Here is a 15,568-nt window from a genome sequence, read left to right on the forward strand (position 1 = left end):
TATCTAGGCTGGGCTGAGCAAAATATCCATCCAAAGAGAATGGGTTCCCAAAAAGCCAGTACAAGCAGTAGGGATAAATCCTGGTGCCACTGCCAGGGGTCCCTCAGTCTCTCCCAGCCATGCAATTGTCACCCACATTCAGAGGGAGTAGTTTGGACCTATGCTGGTTCCTTCCCTGTCTGGCTGGAGTTGGTGAGCTCCCATTAGCTCAGGTAAACTGTTTCAGTGGGTACACCCATCATAGTCTTTGGCAACTCAGTTTAGTGTTCCAATGTGGGTCTCTTCCTCTGCTTCCATCAGCTGCTGGATTAAGGGTCTATGGCAATATTTAATATATTCATCAATCTGAGTACAGGGCAAGGCTAGTTCAGTCACCCTCTCCTCTATCACTTAGCGTCTTAGCCGCGGCCATCCTGGTGGATTCCTGGAAATTTCTCTAGTGTCAGGTTTCTTTCTAGCCCCATAATGGCTCCCTCAATCAATATATCTCTTTCCTTGCTCTCATCTCTGTCCTTCCTCCTTCTCGACTATCCCATTCCCTCAAGTTCTCCTTCCTGTTTCCCTTCTCCCAACCTCTTCCCCTTCTGCCCTCCCTACTCCCTCCACAGCATGCTCCCAATTTTGTTAGGCAATTTTGTCTATTTCAACTTTCCATGTGGATCTATGTATTTTTTTTAGGGTTCACCTTGTTACTTAGCTTCACTAGGCTCAATATCTTTGCTTTACAGCTAGCATCCACTTATGAGTGAGTAGATACCATGTTTATCTTTCTGTGTCTGGGTTACCTCACTGAGGATGTTTTTTTCTAGTTCTATCCATTTACATGCGAATTTCAAGATGTCACTTTTTTTGTTTTATTTTGTTTTACCATTTAATAGTAAATGTACTCTAATGTGTAACTGTGCAACATTTTCTTTATCCATTCTTCAGTTGAAGGTCATCTTGGTTGTTTCCAGGTTCTGGCTATTGCAAATAATGCTATAAACATAGCTGAACAAATGTCCTTGTAGTTGATTGATCATCTTTTGGGTATATGCCCAAGAGTGGTATTGCTGGGTCCTGAGGTAGGTTGAGTCCCAATTTTCTGAAAAACTGTCATACAGATTTCCAAAGTGATTGTACATTCAGCAATGGATGAGTGTTCCCCTTTCTCCATGACCTCTCCAGCATAAGCTATCATTGGTGTTTTTGATCTTAGCCATTCTGACAGGTGTAGGATGGAATCTCAGAGTTGTTTTGATTCACATTTCCCTGATGGCTAAGGATATTGAATATTTCCTAAGTGTCTTTTGGCCATTTGAGATTCTTTTGTTGAGAATTCTTTGTTTAGTTATGTATCCCATTTTTTTAAAATGGGTTATTTGGAATTTCGATGTCTAATTTCTTGAGTTCTTTATATATTTTGACGGTCAGTTCTCTGTCTGATGTGGGGTTGGTGAACACATTTTCCAATTCAGTAGGCTGCCTTTTTGTCAATAAGAAAATAAGCTTGCTTCACAGAAGCTTCTCAGTTTCAGGAGATCACATTTATTTATTTTCACTCTCAGCGTCTGTGCTACTAGTGTTATTTTTAGAAAGTGGTCTCCTGTGCTCATGCATTGAAGACTACTTCCCACTTTCTCTTCTATCAGGTTCAGTGTGGTTGGTTTTATATTGAGGTCTTTAATCCAACTGGACTTGAGTTTTGTGCATGGGGATAAATATAGATATATTTTATTCTTCTATAAGTTGACATTCAGTTATGTTGAAGATGCTTTCTTTTTTCCATTGTGTAATTTTAGCTTTTTATTTTTTGTCAAAAATCCAGTGTTCATAGGTGTGTGAATTAATATCCCGGTCTTTGATTTGATTCCATTGGTAAACCTCTCTGTTTTTATGCCAATACAAAGCAGATATTACAGTGCTTGATATCAGGGATGGTGATGCTTCCAAAAGTTACTTTATTGTACAGGATTGTTTTGGCTATCCCAGGTTTTTTTGTTTTTCCATATGAAGTTGATTATTGTTCTTTCAAGATCTTTGAAGAATTGTGTTGGGATTTTGATGGGTATTGCGTTGAATCTACAGATTGATTTTGGTAGTATTGCCATTTTATTATGCTGACCATACCTATCCAAGTACATGGATCATCCGAGAACATACCTTTCCATTTTCTGGTATCTTCTTCAATTTCTTTCTTCAAAGGCTTGAAGTTCTTGTCAAATAGGTCTTTCACTTCTTTGGTTAGTGTTATCCGAAGATATTTTATGTTATTTGTGGCTATTGTAAAGGATGATGTTTCTTTGATTTCTTTCTCAGTTTCTTTATCATTTGTGTATAGGACAGCTACTGATTTTTTGGAGTTGATCTTGTATCCTACCACATTACTGAAGGTATTTATCAGTTGTAGGACTTCCTTAGTAGAGTTTTTGGGGGTCTCTTATGTATGCTATCATATCATCTACAAATAATGGAAGTTTGACTTCTTCCTTTCCAATTTGAATCCCCTTGATCTCCTTTTGACGTCTTATTGCTATAGCCGGAACTTCAAGAACTATGTTGAATAGATAAAGGAGAGAATGGACAGCCTTGTCTTGTCCCTGATTTTAGTGGAATTGCTTTGAGTTTCTCTCCATTTAATTTGATGTTGGCTGTTGGTTTGGTGTATATTGCTTTTATTATGTTTAGATATGTTCATTGTATCTCTGATCTCTCCAAGTCCTTTATAATGAAGGAATGTTGGAGTTTGTCAGATGCTTTTTCAGCATCTAATAAGATGATCATATGTTTTTTCTTTCAGTTTATTTAGATGATGGATTACATTGAATGATTTTCATATTTCGAGCCACCCCTGCCTCTCTAAGATCTCTGCTGACTCTATCATGGTGGATAATTTTTTTGATATGTTCATGGATTTGGTTTGCCAATATTTTATTGAGTATTTTTGCATCTATATTCATGAGTTAGATTGGTCTATAATTCTCTTTCTTGATTAAGTCTTTGTGTGGTTTTGGTATCAGGTTAACTGTAGCCTTATAAAAAGAGTTTGGCAATGTTCCTTCTGTTTTTATTATGAGGAACACTTTAAGGAGTATAGGTATTAGCTCTTTTTGGAAGTTCTGGAAGATTCTGCAAGAAAGCATCGGCCCTGACCTTTTTTGGTGGTAAGGCTTTTGATGACAGCTTTTATTTCCTTACAGGTTATCATTCTGTATCAATGGTCCATTTGGTCTTGATTTAATTTTGGTATGTCATACCTATGCAGAGAATTATCCATTTCTTTTGCATTTTCCAATTTTGTGGAGTGTAGGTCTTTGTAGTAAGACCTAATGATGCTCTGAATTTCCTTAGTGTCTGTTGTTATGCCCCCTTTCCATTTCTGATTTTGTTTACTTTGGTGCTCTCTCTCTGCCTTTTGATTAGTTTGAATAAGGGTTTGTCTATCTTGTTGATTTTCTCAAAGAACCAGCTCTTTGTTTCATTGATTCTTTGTATTGTTTTCTTTGTTTCTATTATATTGATTGCAGCCCTCAATTTGATTATTTTCTGTCTTCTACTCTTCCTGGTGAGTTTGCTTCTTTTCATTCCAGAGATTTCAACGTGCTGTTAAGTCATTAGTATGAGCTTTCTCTTTTCTTTATGTGGGCACTTAGTGCTATAAACTTTCCTATTGGCACTTCTTTCATAGTGTCCTATAGGTTTGAATATGTTATGCCTTCATTTTCATTGAATTCAAGGAAGTCTCTAATTTCTTCCTTATTTCTTCCTTGACCCAGAGGTAGTTCAGTAGTTCACTGTTCAATTTCCATGAGTTTGTAGGCTTTCTGAGAGTAGTATTATGTTAAATTTGAACTTTAATCCATGGTGATCTGATAAGACACAGGGAGTTACTCCAATTTTTTTTGTAACTGTGGAGGTTTGCTTTGTTACCGAGTATGTGATCAATTTTTAGAGAAGGTTCCATGAGGTGCTGAGAAGGTATATTCGTTTGTGTTTGGGTGGAATGTTTGGGTGGAATGTTCTATAGATGTCTGTTAAGTCCATTTGATTCATGACATCTGTTAGTTCACTTATTTCTTTGTTAAGTTTCTGTCTGGATGACCTGTTCATTGGCGAGAGTGGAGTGTTGAAGTCTTATTCTATTAGTGTGTGGGGTTTGATGTGCAATTTATGTTTTAATAATGTTTTTTTACATATGTGGGTGCTCTTATATTAGGGACATAGATGTTCTGAATTGAGACTTCATCTTGATGAATTGTTCCTGTTAGGAGTATAAAGTGTCCTTCTCCATCTCTTCTGATTAATTTTAGTTTGAAATCAATTTTGTTAGATATTAGAATAGCTACATCCACTTGTTTCTTAGGTCCATTTGATTGAAAAACCTTTTCCCAACCCTTTACTCTGAGGTAATGTCTGTCTTTGAGGTTGAGGCATGTTTCTTGTATACAGCAGAAGGTTGGATCCTGTTTTTCTATCCATTCTCTTAGCCTGTGTCTTTTTATAGGTGAATTGATTCCATTGATATTAAGCAATATTAATGATGAGTGGTTGTTAATTCCTGTTATTTTTTTGGTGGTAGTATGTGTATGTTTCCCTTATTTGGGTTTTGCTGGTGGGAGGTTATCTGTTGTCTGTGTTTTTGTAGATGCAGTTAACTTTTTGGGTTGGGGATTTTCTTCTAGTACTTTCTGTAGGGCTGGATTTGTAGATACGTCTTATTTAAATCTGGTTTTATCATGGAATATCATGTTTTCTCCATTTATGCATGGTGATTGAAAGCTTTGCTGAGTATAGAAGTTTGGGCTTGCATCCATGGTCTCTTAGTGTCTGCAGCACATCTGTCCAGGACCTTCTGGCTTTCATGGTTTTCATTGAGAAGTTAGGTGTAATTCTGATAGGTCTACCTTTGTATGTTACTTGACCTTTTTCCTTTGCAGCTGTTAACATTATTTCTTTATTCTGTATGTTTTGTATTTTGGTTATTATATAATGAGGGGGACTTTTTTTTTTGATCCAGTCTATTTGGTGTTCTGTAAACTTCTCGTACCTTAATAGGGATATCCTTCTTTAGGTTAGGAAAGTTTTCTTCCATTTTCTGTGCCTTTGACCTGGAATTCCCCTTCTTCTATCCCTATTATTCTTAGGTTTGGTCTTTTCATGGTGTCCCAGATTTTCTGGGTGTTTTGTGTTAAAAATTTGTTGGAATTAATGTTTTCTTTGACCAATGAATCTATTTCCTCTATAGTATCTTGAACACCTGAGATTCTTTCTTCCACCTCTTGTATTCTGTTGGTTATGTTTGCCTCCGTAGTTCCTGTTCATATACCCAGATTTTCCATATCCTGAATTCCCTTGGTTTCTGTTTTTTTTTATTGCCTCTATTTCAGTCTCTTCAAGTCTTGAACTGTTTGCTTCACCTGTTTAATTGTTTTTTTTTCTTGGTTTTCTTTGAGAGATTTATTAATTACTTTCAATTTTTTGTTTGTCTTTTCCTCTATTTCTTTAAAGGAATTTTTAATTTTATTTTCAAAGGTTTCCATCATCTTCACAAAGTTACATTTGAAATCATTTTCTTCTGCTTCTCTGGGTTAGGATGATCAAGTCTTCCTGTTGTTTGAGCACTGGGGTTCTGGTGTAACCATGCTGCTTTTAGGTTGTTGGATGAATTCTTGCATTGGTGCCTACCCATCTCTCCTTCAATTGATGGTAGCATTGTCTTTGTTTTTTGGTCCAATTCTTGCAGTGGCTTTCTGTGTTTTGGGGAACTGTTCTTGATCTGCTCTGTACTGTCACTGTCTGTGTCTCAGAAAGCCACTGAGGCACTGTATCTCCTGGCCCTCTCTCTTGGCTTGCTCTCTTGGTCTGTTGTCTGGGTTTACTCTCTTGGTCCCCTTTGGGTCTGTTCTCTTGGTTCACTTTCTTGGTCCACATTGGGTCTGCTTTCTTGGTTCTCTCCTCTTGGTCCACTTTGTTCAGTCACAGCTTGTGCTTCAGAGTTCCTCTCTTGGCCCTCTTTCTTGGTCCTTTCTGTGTAGTAGCAGGCTGTGTTTCAGTGTTCCCCTAAGGTTGTGGGGGATAACTCAATGCTTTCTTTAATCTCTACATTTACTCAGGATTACAACTTGAAGGCTGTGGTTAGGGGTGCTGCTTAGTTTATTCAAGAACATGCTCTACTCTGTCATATAGTTGTAAGACCAAGTTCCCTGTCTCTAGTGGGAGTTGGCTGGACACAGTAAGGATGTGTTGGTTCCGTGTGATATCTTAATGTATTTGCTGACTGCACACACATTGTCCCTGCTGAGTCTTCCATGGTGGCTCTTTCCAGGATGGGTAGGGATGGAGAGAGACATTTGATAATGTGATTGTTTCTGAGTTTTTCATCTTGAAAACAGTACAGATTCTTATGAAACTGCAAGCAGTATCAAAACCAGATATGTGGCAGAAGACCAAACCACATTCTTATTCAGATATCACTTTGTGTACATTCTCTTGTGTATATGTGTGACTTCTATAATTCTATAATATTGATTTTCCCATGTATAGAGACAAACATCATCCAGATAAAGCTAAGGAACTCAGTCACCAATGTGATCCCTGACATGGGGGTTGTGAGATATGGCTCAGAAGTTAAGAGTTCTTGCTTCTGAACCTGAGTTCAGTTCCCATTGTCCATGTCAGGTGGCTCACAGTCACCTTAAACTTCAGTTTCAGGGGATCTAACACCTTCTTCTGGACTCCATGTGTGTTTGCATTCATGTGACCATACCCTCTCACAAACATAATTAAAACTTTATCTCTGAAAAAAACAAAACCTTCATTGCTACTTCTTTATTCCCAGACCCTTCAACTTACCCATAACTCTCAAACCAAAGTGTTGTCCCTGTCTACAGCTTTGTAACCTCAACAATTTTATATAAAGAAGATCACATAACATTAATCATTGGGAACTGATTTTTCTCTCCACATACTATCTTTGCAAACTATTCAGATGGTGTGTCAATAATTCATTCTTTTTTATTGCTATATATTGTGGAATGGACCACAGTTAAATAAGCATATTTTCCCTTGGTTTTAGGTATTAGAAATAAAGCTGCTAGGAAAACAGTGGAATATTCCTGTATACTGTGTGAATATATATGGCTGTGATTGAGTTCATAAAGAAGCTGATTGGCCAGTGCTGGACAGGTAGAGGTTAGGTGGGACTTGCAAACATAAAGATGATGCTGGAAAGAAGGCAGGAGTTTCAGAATTGTGAGGAGACATGGAAAGAAGCAAGATGAACTTGTCTTGTTGAAAAAGGTACCGCTATGTGGCAGAGCATAGATAAGAAATATGGATTAATTTAAAATGTAAGAGCTACTTAGTAACAAGCCTGAGCTATTGGTTGAGCATTTATAATTAATAGTAAGTCTCTGTAGGTTATTTGAGACCAGGCTGGCAGGATAGAGTTGACCTGTGGGACAAAGCTGACAAGTGGTTCCAATGAAAAACTCCTCCTTCAGAACACTTTGATGTTGAGGTGGTTTTGGGGAAGGGGTTTTTATTTAAAAAGTAAAAATTAAATTTTAAATGTGTATTATGTATGTGTGCACACCTCATTTTGGCATGTATGGAGATCAGAGGATACCATGGGCCTGTTTTTTGTCTCTTTCTTCTCCACTTTATTTGGCGGGATAATGTCTTTCCCTGGACCTGGATTTTGTTATTTTCTCTTTTTATCCAGATTATATTCACCATTTCCTGTGGGCATCTGTGTCTTTCCTCTTTAATCACAAAGAACCAAATGGAGTGGTCAGAATGCAATCTGCCATCTTGGAAAAAAAGAGAAGAGAGAGGGTAGTGAGATGGTAGGGCAGAGACAGAGCAAGTAGGATCATGGGGTCAGTGCTCATTGTCGTAGTTCAGGACACAATGATGTGGCCTGAATCTGGGCATGGCAGTGGGTGCAGAAGGATGGCAACCTTTATGGGCTACTATGGCCTACATGTTTGAGTCCTCCAAACAGTTGCATGATAGAGTTCCACTGCCAGGTGCTGTTACTAGGTGACTTGAGGCCTCTGGAAATGATTGATTCACACAGACAAAACTGTTATGGTAAAGGATTAGTGACGTATAAAAGAGGCCCAAGGGACCCACCTGCCTTCTACCACAAAACATATGTTATCTATGAACAAGGAAGTGTTTGCAGCAGACACCAAGTCTTCAGGTGCTTTTGCTTTAGACTTCCCAGCATCCCTCCAGAGCTGTGGGGAAATACTTCAGTACCATTTTATCAGCCTCCCAGCTTATGTGTACTGAGACAGCTCCCAAGGGGTTAATTCTAGGGCTTCAATCCACTTTTTTGACAAAGTGGACCTCATTGTGCCTGTTGCAAGGTGATCCTGGCAGACTCCTGTTTGCCACACACCAGGGTGCTTCTCTGGGTCCTTCCACATTCCAATAGAGCCTCAGGGAAACCAGTGCACATTATCTTTCTTCATTTCTCATTCGCTGAGCACAGTGTCTGAGACCTTTGACTGAGAAGCAGTGAACTGGGGCCGGTGAGTGTCTTCAACTATCACATGCCACACCATTGCATTTCTAATATTTTTCTTCAGTTTCTTACAAGAAAACCAGATGAACACTGGCAGTAGAGATCAGATGAAAGTTTGAGAGTTAAATACTGAACCCAGAAGAGAGTGTTTGAGACCACCTCTCAACCCTCACTGGAGACCATCAGTACTGTGAAGACAAGAAAGGAAAAGAAAGAGCCAAGGAATTTATTTATTTATTTATTTATTTATTATTTTTGTTTTTGAATACAAGGTTTTTCTGTCTAGCACTGGCTGTCCTGGAACTTGCTCTGTAGACTAGGCTAGCCTCAAACTCAGAGATCCTACTGCCTCTGCCTCTCGAGTCCTGGGATTAAAGGCAGACACCAAGTGATTTCTTTAAGTAAGATTTAGATTATGTCATTTAAAATTTATTTTGTGTCTATATTTGCCCATTGGTCTTGTCAAAAGTTTTATTTGAAAACTGGTGTGCACACATGCTCGCACACTCACACACACACACATACACACAAACACACACACACGATGGATATTCATAGACAAACTGCTGAAAACTTAGAAGAGTCTAATCTGAAAGTTTTTGAGCCCAGATATAACACGATGAATAGAACATTCCATGTGTGATCTCCTGGAACACGTGGCTGTTAAAAATGCAAGGTGCACCAAGGATATCGCATGTCCTATGGCCATACATGCCATTGCATAGCAGCAGAGATCCCAAGCCCTGAAACCTAAAGCACTTTTGGTCTCAAGCAGCATAGGTCACCAAACTTGTAGCTTCAAATATCAAACTAGCTCTTCTGTAGTTTGTAACTCCCTTGCCAGTGACCCAGAGTCAAGATGAGCGGCTTTGCCACCTTGACTTGGAAATGGCCTAACTCTAAGGTTTCAGTAGAGCTAAGCTTCATTGCATTTGCACACCATGAATGAGTCTGATCTCTAAGGGACTCTGGTCCCCAGAGGATCCAACCTGTGCCCATCATCAAAGGACAGCAACCACAGACAAGGAGAAAAACATAAAACATTAAAAAACGCAAGGAAAAGAAGAAATTCACTAAGCCCAGAAACAATCTGGGTTTTCCCCAATACATCACATATTTCACAAAGTAGAACACTCACCTTTGAGTAGAGGAAAAGAAGAATAACGTAAATTAGTATTTTGTGAAATCAGTTATCTTTCAGAAATTGAATAGTGTCTTTAAAATGTAAATATGGCTTTTGTTTCTAAAAGTTTCTACTTCTGTTTCTGCAGCCAGATGAGTGTCCTTCATCTGTTCCTCTCCCAGCTGAAGCAGCACCTGCGTGAGGCCTCAGGTACTGTCCATGCTTCATCGTGGGCTGCCCCTGTTGACTCTGGACTGTATAGCAAATACAGAGGAGGAAATCGGACTTCTTTCCCATGGTTCTGGATGCTGGCAGTCCAACACCAATGCAGCTTGCTGTGTGGTAAGGCTTCAGTTTCTGGCTTATAGACTGGCTCTGTCCTCACACGGTGAAAAAGGAGGTTCTCTCGGGCCTATACCATAGGACCCCAGTTCAATTTGCAGAGTCCCCAGACAACCAGACTGGCCAGCTCAGCTGGAGACTGAAAAGGGGTAAAGAATGAACAGAAGCAAGATTCCCAGAGAACATGTAGAAAACCATAATTTTTCCAGTGCTTGTCAGTTGTAGTATGGCTAGAATTGAATATCCATGCTGGATGCCTTTATTTCTCTCAAAACTCTTACTTTTGTGAATTTATTTCTTGACTATTTCTATATGAACTTAAAAGTCACAGAGTCTGCTGATAGATGGATTGATTGCCATTGCAAACAAGAACTCACCAGCGGCTGCATCTTTTGCAAACTCTTCACTTACAATGAGAACACAGGGACACCCCAAAACTTCACAGCTGAGTTCAATTCATGGCTCTGCAAAATTTTCACAGAGCATTTTTACATCTTTCCAGTTCATTAAAGATAGATTTCCTGGGAAGTTTTACTTGGAAACATGGTTCTAAGTGGATGTTTATGATGCACAAACGACCATGATCTTCATTCAACTGCAGGGCTTGATCTTCTGGTGTCTGTGGCTACATGCCATGTATGGATATGAAAACAAAGGGAACTAAGGGACCATATGCACCAGGTTTAGTGCGTGATCCTAGCAGCCTGATGGTTCAAACTGTCGTTTTTCATTTCCCAGTCACAGTTCTAGCCACAAGAACTTTCCCAAAGATGATGGTTGAATAGTGTTAGCAGAAGTCCAAGCAGAGCGTTTGGACTCCTTAGTCCAAAGGAAGGTACCACACACTCCAGCTCAGCATCGTATAATCTGTCCCATAAGATGCTAATGTTGATGCTGGAGATGTCTATGGCCAATGTGATCCAAAGATAGTAGCAAGTGCCTCTCTTGGGGTTTATGTTTGAAACCTTGGGTCCAGAGGACCGTTCTGTCTCTCATCACTGAGGAGCCTGTCTTTGTTAACGCCTTTTCAACTGGCATCTTTTTTATCCCCTGGTACTAACCTGTAGCTTTAGGTGCCTTAAAGATTGTTTTCTTCCTTTATCTGGAGTCGCCACCTAGTTTTCTTTCTAGAAAGAACACCTGCCAGACTCGCTGACTGTTAAGCTGTGAAGACCATGTATTCACGGTTTTTGAGCAGCACTGTGTCCTGGTGTCTTACCATGAATATCAGGGGCTGCTGCCATCTCTGAGTCTCCAGATCGGCAGTTACTAAAGACAAATCTGTATCATTCATAAGATTGATGCCATTGTGATCTCAAGCATGTCTTCCCTTTCTGCACATAGTCCATTCTCAGTGCTTGTCCCGAGAAATCCTGCAAATAGCATCCTTACCTACTTCTTGTTCCTCAGAGCATGGAATGCTTCACATCCCTCCTTCAGATCTTGGATGCGAGATACTGGAAGTTGAAATTGAACTATCCTTGTATTCTGACTTATATAAGAAACAGTTAGAAAAAGAACAGTATCCAGGCATGATGTCGCAGCAGCACTAGTGAGGTAGAGGCAAGACAGTAATGAGTTCCAGGCCAGCCTGAGCTACAGAGCGAGGCCCTGTTTCACTCACGAGAAGAGGAAAGAGAAGAGGATGAGGGGAGACAGAAGAATGGAGGGATCTTCACATTTGTTTCTCAGAACAGAACATCGGCTTTGCATTTGATCCATTCTCCGCAGAAGGAAGTCATAGCTTGAATTTGTATTCCACTCTCGGGTGTTACTGATTTTAATGGTAATGGTTATTTGGCACGCAAGGGTCTCTGCCATGTGAGTACAAGAAACTCTCCAGTGTCACTAAGCATGCAGAAGAAGGGGCACAGGGCCGATACAGTGAGAGTTCGAGAGGCATTGGCCGTGACAGGATGCTGGGCGCTTTGCTGAATGTGGAATCCCCTTAAGCAGACTGAGGTTCAAATACCATTAACTCTTGGCAGAACTCTCCCTCCTAATTCAGAGAACAAAGGAGTGCTAAAGCCCATAAAGAAAGACCTCTCAAATTTCAAATAGCTTTTTAAAGCACTTAATGAGTTAAGAGTAATCGAATCAGAAACATATGGATTAAATTTTCCTTGAGATTCATAGGAGTTTAATATTAAGGGAAAAGTCATTCAGCAAAGGCTCCAAAGACTAGTCAACTCAACGTTTAATACCAACTAGTACTACTCTGTAACCCTTCGTCATCATCCAGTTGCCTAGGCCTGGGGGTGTGGCTAATGGTGCATCCACTCTCCATAGACAAGTTCTATCCATAGACAGTTGGATCTGCCCACAGAGGAGCAAAGCTCAGCGACTTCTTTCTGTGTGTAATCAGCCCACCTGCTACCCATACATAATCTATCTGGGTGATGGTCTCACCCATGAAGGACTAGTTTTTGAACCAATATGAACTTGTTTTAGAATATCAATTCCTTTTGATATATACTTACATATTATATAAAACTGTGCATGCATGTATGCATACATGTATGTATGTATGTATGCATGCACATGCTTATAGAAGTCAAAGGACAACTTGTGGGAGCTGGTTCCCATGTGTGCCCTCTGCAGAAAGTGTCTTAACTCATTGAGACATCTTGCCAGGCCCCACCGATATGAACTCCATTCTGTGAGTCACTCATATGCAGATCCACAATACAGCTGGTTGGTTGCGGGCCAGGAGGTGGGGGGGGTTCTCTGATCTTAGTTCTGACTACTGTGGCTCTCAAGCACCTCAGTCGTGTTAGGAAACAGAAGTTACAGTCCTCTGACTCAGCAGCTAGCCAGGAAGGAGGTAATCTGTGAAAACAAAGGGTGACAGTGACTTCTAAGAAGCGAAATGGACACGGCAGAGTCCAAAACCAGTAGGAAAGCCCTTGGGTAGAAGCTTTAGGAGTTCACTTTATTAATCATTCCAATAAGCTTTGACATTTGGTTTTTATGTTCCCAGAACATCAACAATGTCAAATTAAGAGACTACAGCTATAGGAAAGACAGACAGGCAGAGAGCAGATAATATATAAACACTGGATATGCCATGAGGCATTTAGCAAATCTTGTCCCTAGGTGTAGGGGAATTAGCTGTTGACACTTCAGAAGACTACTGTATCAAATGTCATACATGCATGACAAAGGCCTTGTCTCCATTCATATTCTAGAACAAGAGAAAATAATGTTTTCGGTGTTGTTCCTTTATTCATTATCCAGTGTTTAAAATGAACCAAATCCTGGCAATGGGCAATTAGGAAGCAGCAATCACACACTGATGTAGTCTGTGTGATGACTCTGGGCAGTTTATCAGTGTGAAACAGCTTAGAGATGAGTGTCTTTGGGAGAGATGCTTGAGGTCTGTACACTCATGGCGTGGTGTATGGTAAGAGCTGGTACCACTGTCTAATATCCATCTACAGACTGTGCAGGGAACTCACAATGCCTGTGCTTTCGGGCACAGAGGGTTCTGTTTTGAAATGTGGCAGCAATGTGTTAGGCGTAGTCCAAGCTGGAGGCAGATGAGAGGGGCAGTGTAACAGAAAATTCTGCTGCAGACAGAAATACCAAATTCCCCTCGAGGGTATGGGAGGGGTGAAGGCTAGGTGGAGTTCAAAAGACCCATGGAAATCACTAGCAGTAACAATTTGAATGTCTGTAGATCAAACCTCAGAATATAATAATGTAGCTCATAGCTCTCTTTATATTTCTTTAAGATATGATTCGTTTTGCCAAACCACCTCAAAATGATATCTAGTATTTCTTCATGAAGATGTGTGGAAATGTGTTTCCCAGAGCTGAGTGTGTGTGTGTGTGTGTTAGACAGATGCCACCAAGAATGATTCTCCAGATTTCAGAGACTATCTAAGGTACCAACGGTCTAAAAATGATCCACCTGGGGTTAGACCTTCTATAAAGCCTTGAAAGTGAACCTGCTCAAATCGTGGGGAAACAAGTGAATACAAGGGAATAATGTCGTGTGAAATTAATGCATTTCTTGTCCAAAACTCATCCTGCAGCAGCTGTAGAACTATGATTATGGATCTGAAGATTTTGCAAAGTAACCATTGTAAATTTAATGTCCCTTTCTCCTTCCCTTAAACCCCAACACCTATCAAAGAACACTGCTGGTTTCTGTCCGGGAACAACAAAGACCTCGCTCTCCTTGAAGCTAAGCCAAAAGGTACTCTTCTAAGTTGACTGCTTGCGTGGGCAAAGCTGCCAAAAGTCCCCAGCCCTGGAACCTCCCCACGGTGTGCAGGGCTACTGTTGGGTGGGGCCGATGTTACTTCCAGCACCACAAACCCTTCTCCCTGAAGAGAGCTGGGTGCAGAAAACATGTTATTGCATTCACGTGTTACCCCTTCAGTCTGGATGGCGCAGGGAAAATTGCCGTTCCGAGAGTAAAGGGGAAAGGGCTGATTTGTGACTCAGCACAGAAGAAAGGCGCTTACAGAAGATGGTTTCCAAGACACAGCGTTCTCACATTGTCAGCTACCATGGGGACGGGGAGTGAAAGGCTCTGTGGAGTCAAGAGGAAAGCTCATTTTTCTGTTTCTGTGGTTTTCAGTGTTAACACCTGAGAGAAAAACACTAAATACTTAGGATGCATCCCACGAGTATGAGGTTTTCAAGTTAATTGACGAGTCAGTTTACTGTATGAGCACGCACTCGAACACACACATACACGCACACACACACGCATGCGCACATGCACACCATGGATGTAGAAGTCAGAGGACAACCTGTAGGAGGCAGTTCTCTCCTTCTACCATATGGGTTCAGAGGTTGAGACTCTGGTCCTCAACCTTGTCAGTAAGTGCCCTCCCTCACCCACTGAGTCCACTCAACGGCTCTGACAAGGGGTTTTTAAGTTAAACATGGTACTTCTTTGGGAGTAAAATGCCAGGCCACAAGGGAAAAATCAAATAAAATACACACATATTTAAAAATCCTTTATATAGCAGAAAAAGGCCCACTCTGATTATTTTGAAAGAACCTACAGCAGTTGCTGAAACAGAGCTCTTGGACCATGTCCAGGGAGATTCAGAGTAAGGCAGCATGGGGAGCCTGACCTTCCAGGACAACCTGAGGCAGGAACACCCAAATGCAGCAGGGATTTTCAGCAAAACGTTCTAGCCTGTGGGTAGAAGCCCATCCCATTCTACATTGGTGCACATCTATAGACTGTTTGTGGAGACTCTGCATGGTTGGGAAATCATTTGGCCTCACTCAGAGCACCAGCCAGATACGCATTGGCATACACAGATGCACACATGCGTGCTTCGACTGAAGCACTTAGGGGTCATCGTTAATAAGAAAATAACCCCAAGTGTTTAAAATTGAAACTGAGAATGGTCTGCTTCCTGCACGCCCACACACCGCTGTCCAAGGCACCTGTCAGTCACCACGCTGGCAGTGTGGCCTGGCAGGCCTCTCTTCTTTAACAGTACAGGTGGTCCCTCGGGTGTAACTAATACGTTTTACCCATCACCTCTTGGTTTGTGTTAACGGCTGGTGAGAATTTAGCTCACCTGAACATCTTACAGATCTCAGAATGCACCTTAGTACTT

Source organism: Chionomys nivalis, chromosome 12 (assembly GCF_950005125.1).
Source record: "Chionomys nivalis chromosome 12, mChiNiv1.1, whole genome shotgun sequence".
In the NCBI taxonomy this organism is placed as follows: Eukaryota; Metazoa; Chordata; class Mammalia; order Rodentia; family Cricetidae; genus Chionomys; species Chionomys nivalis.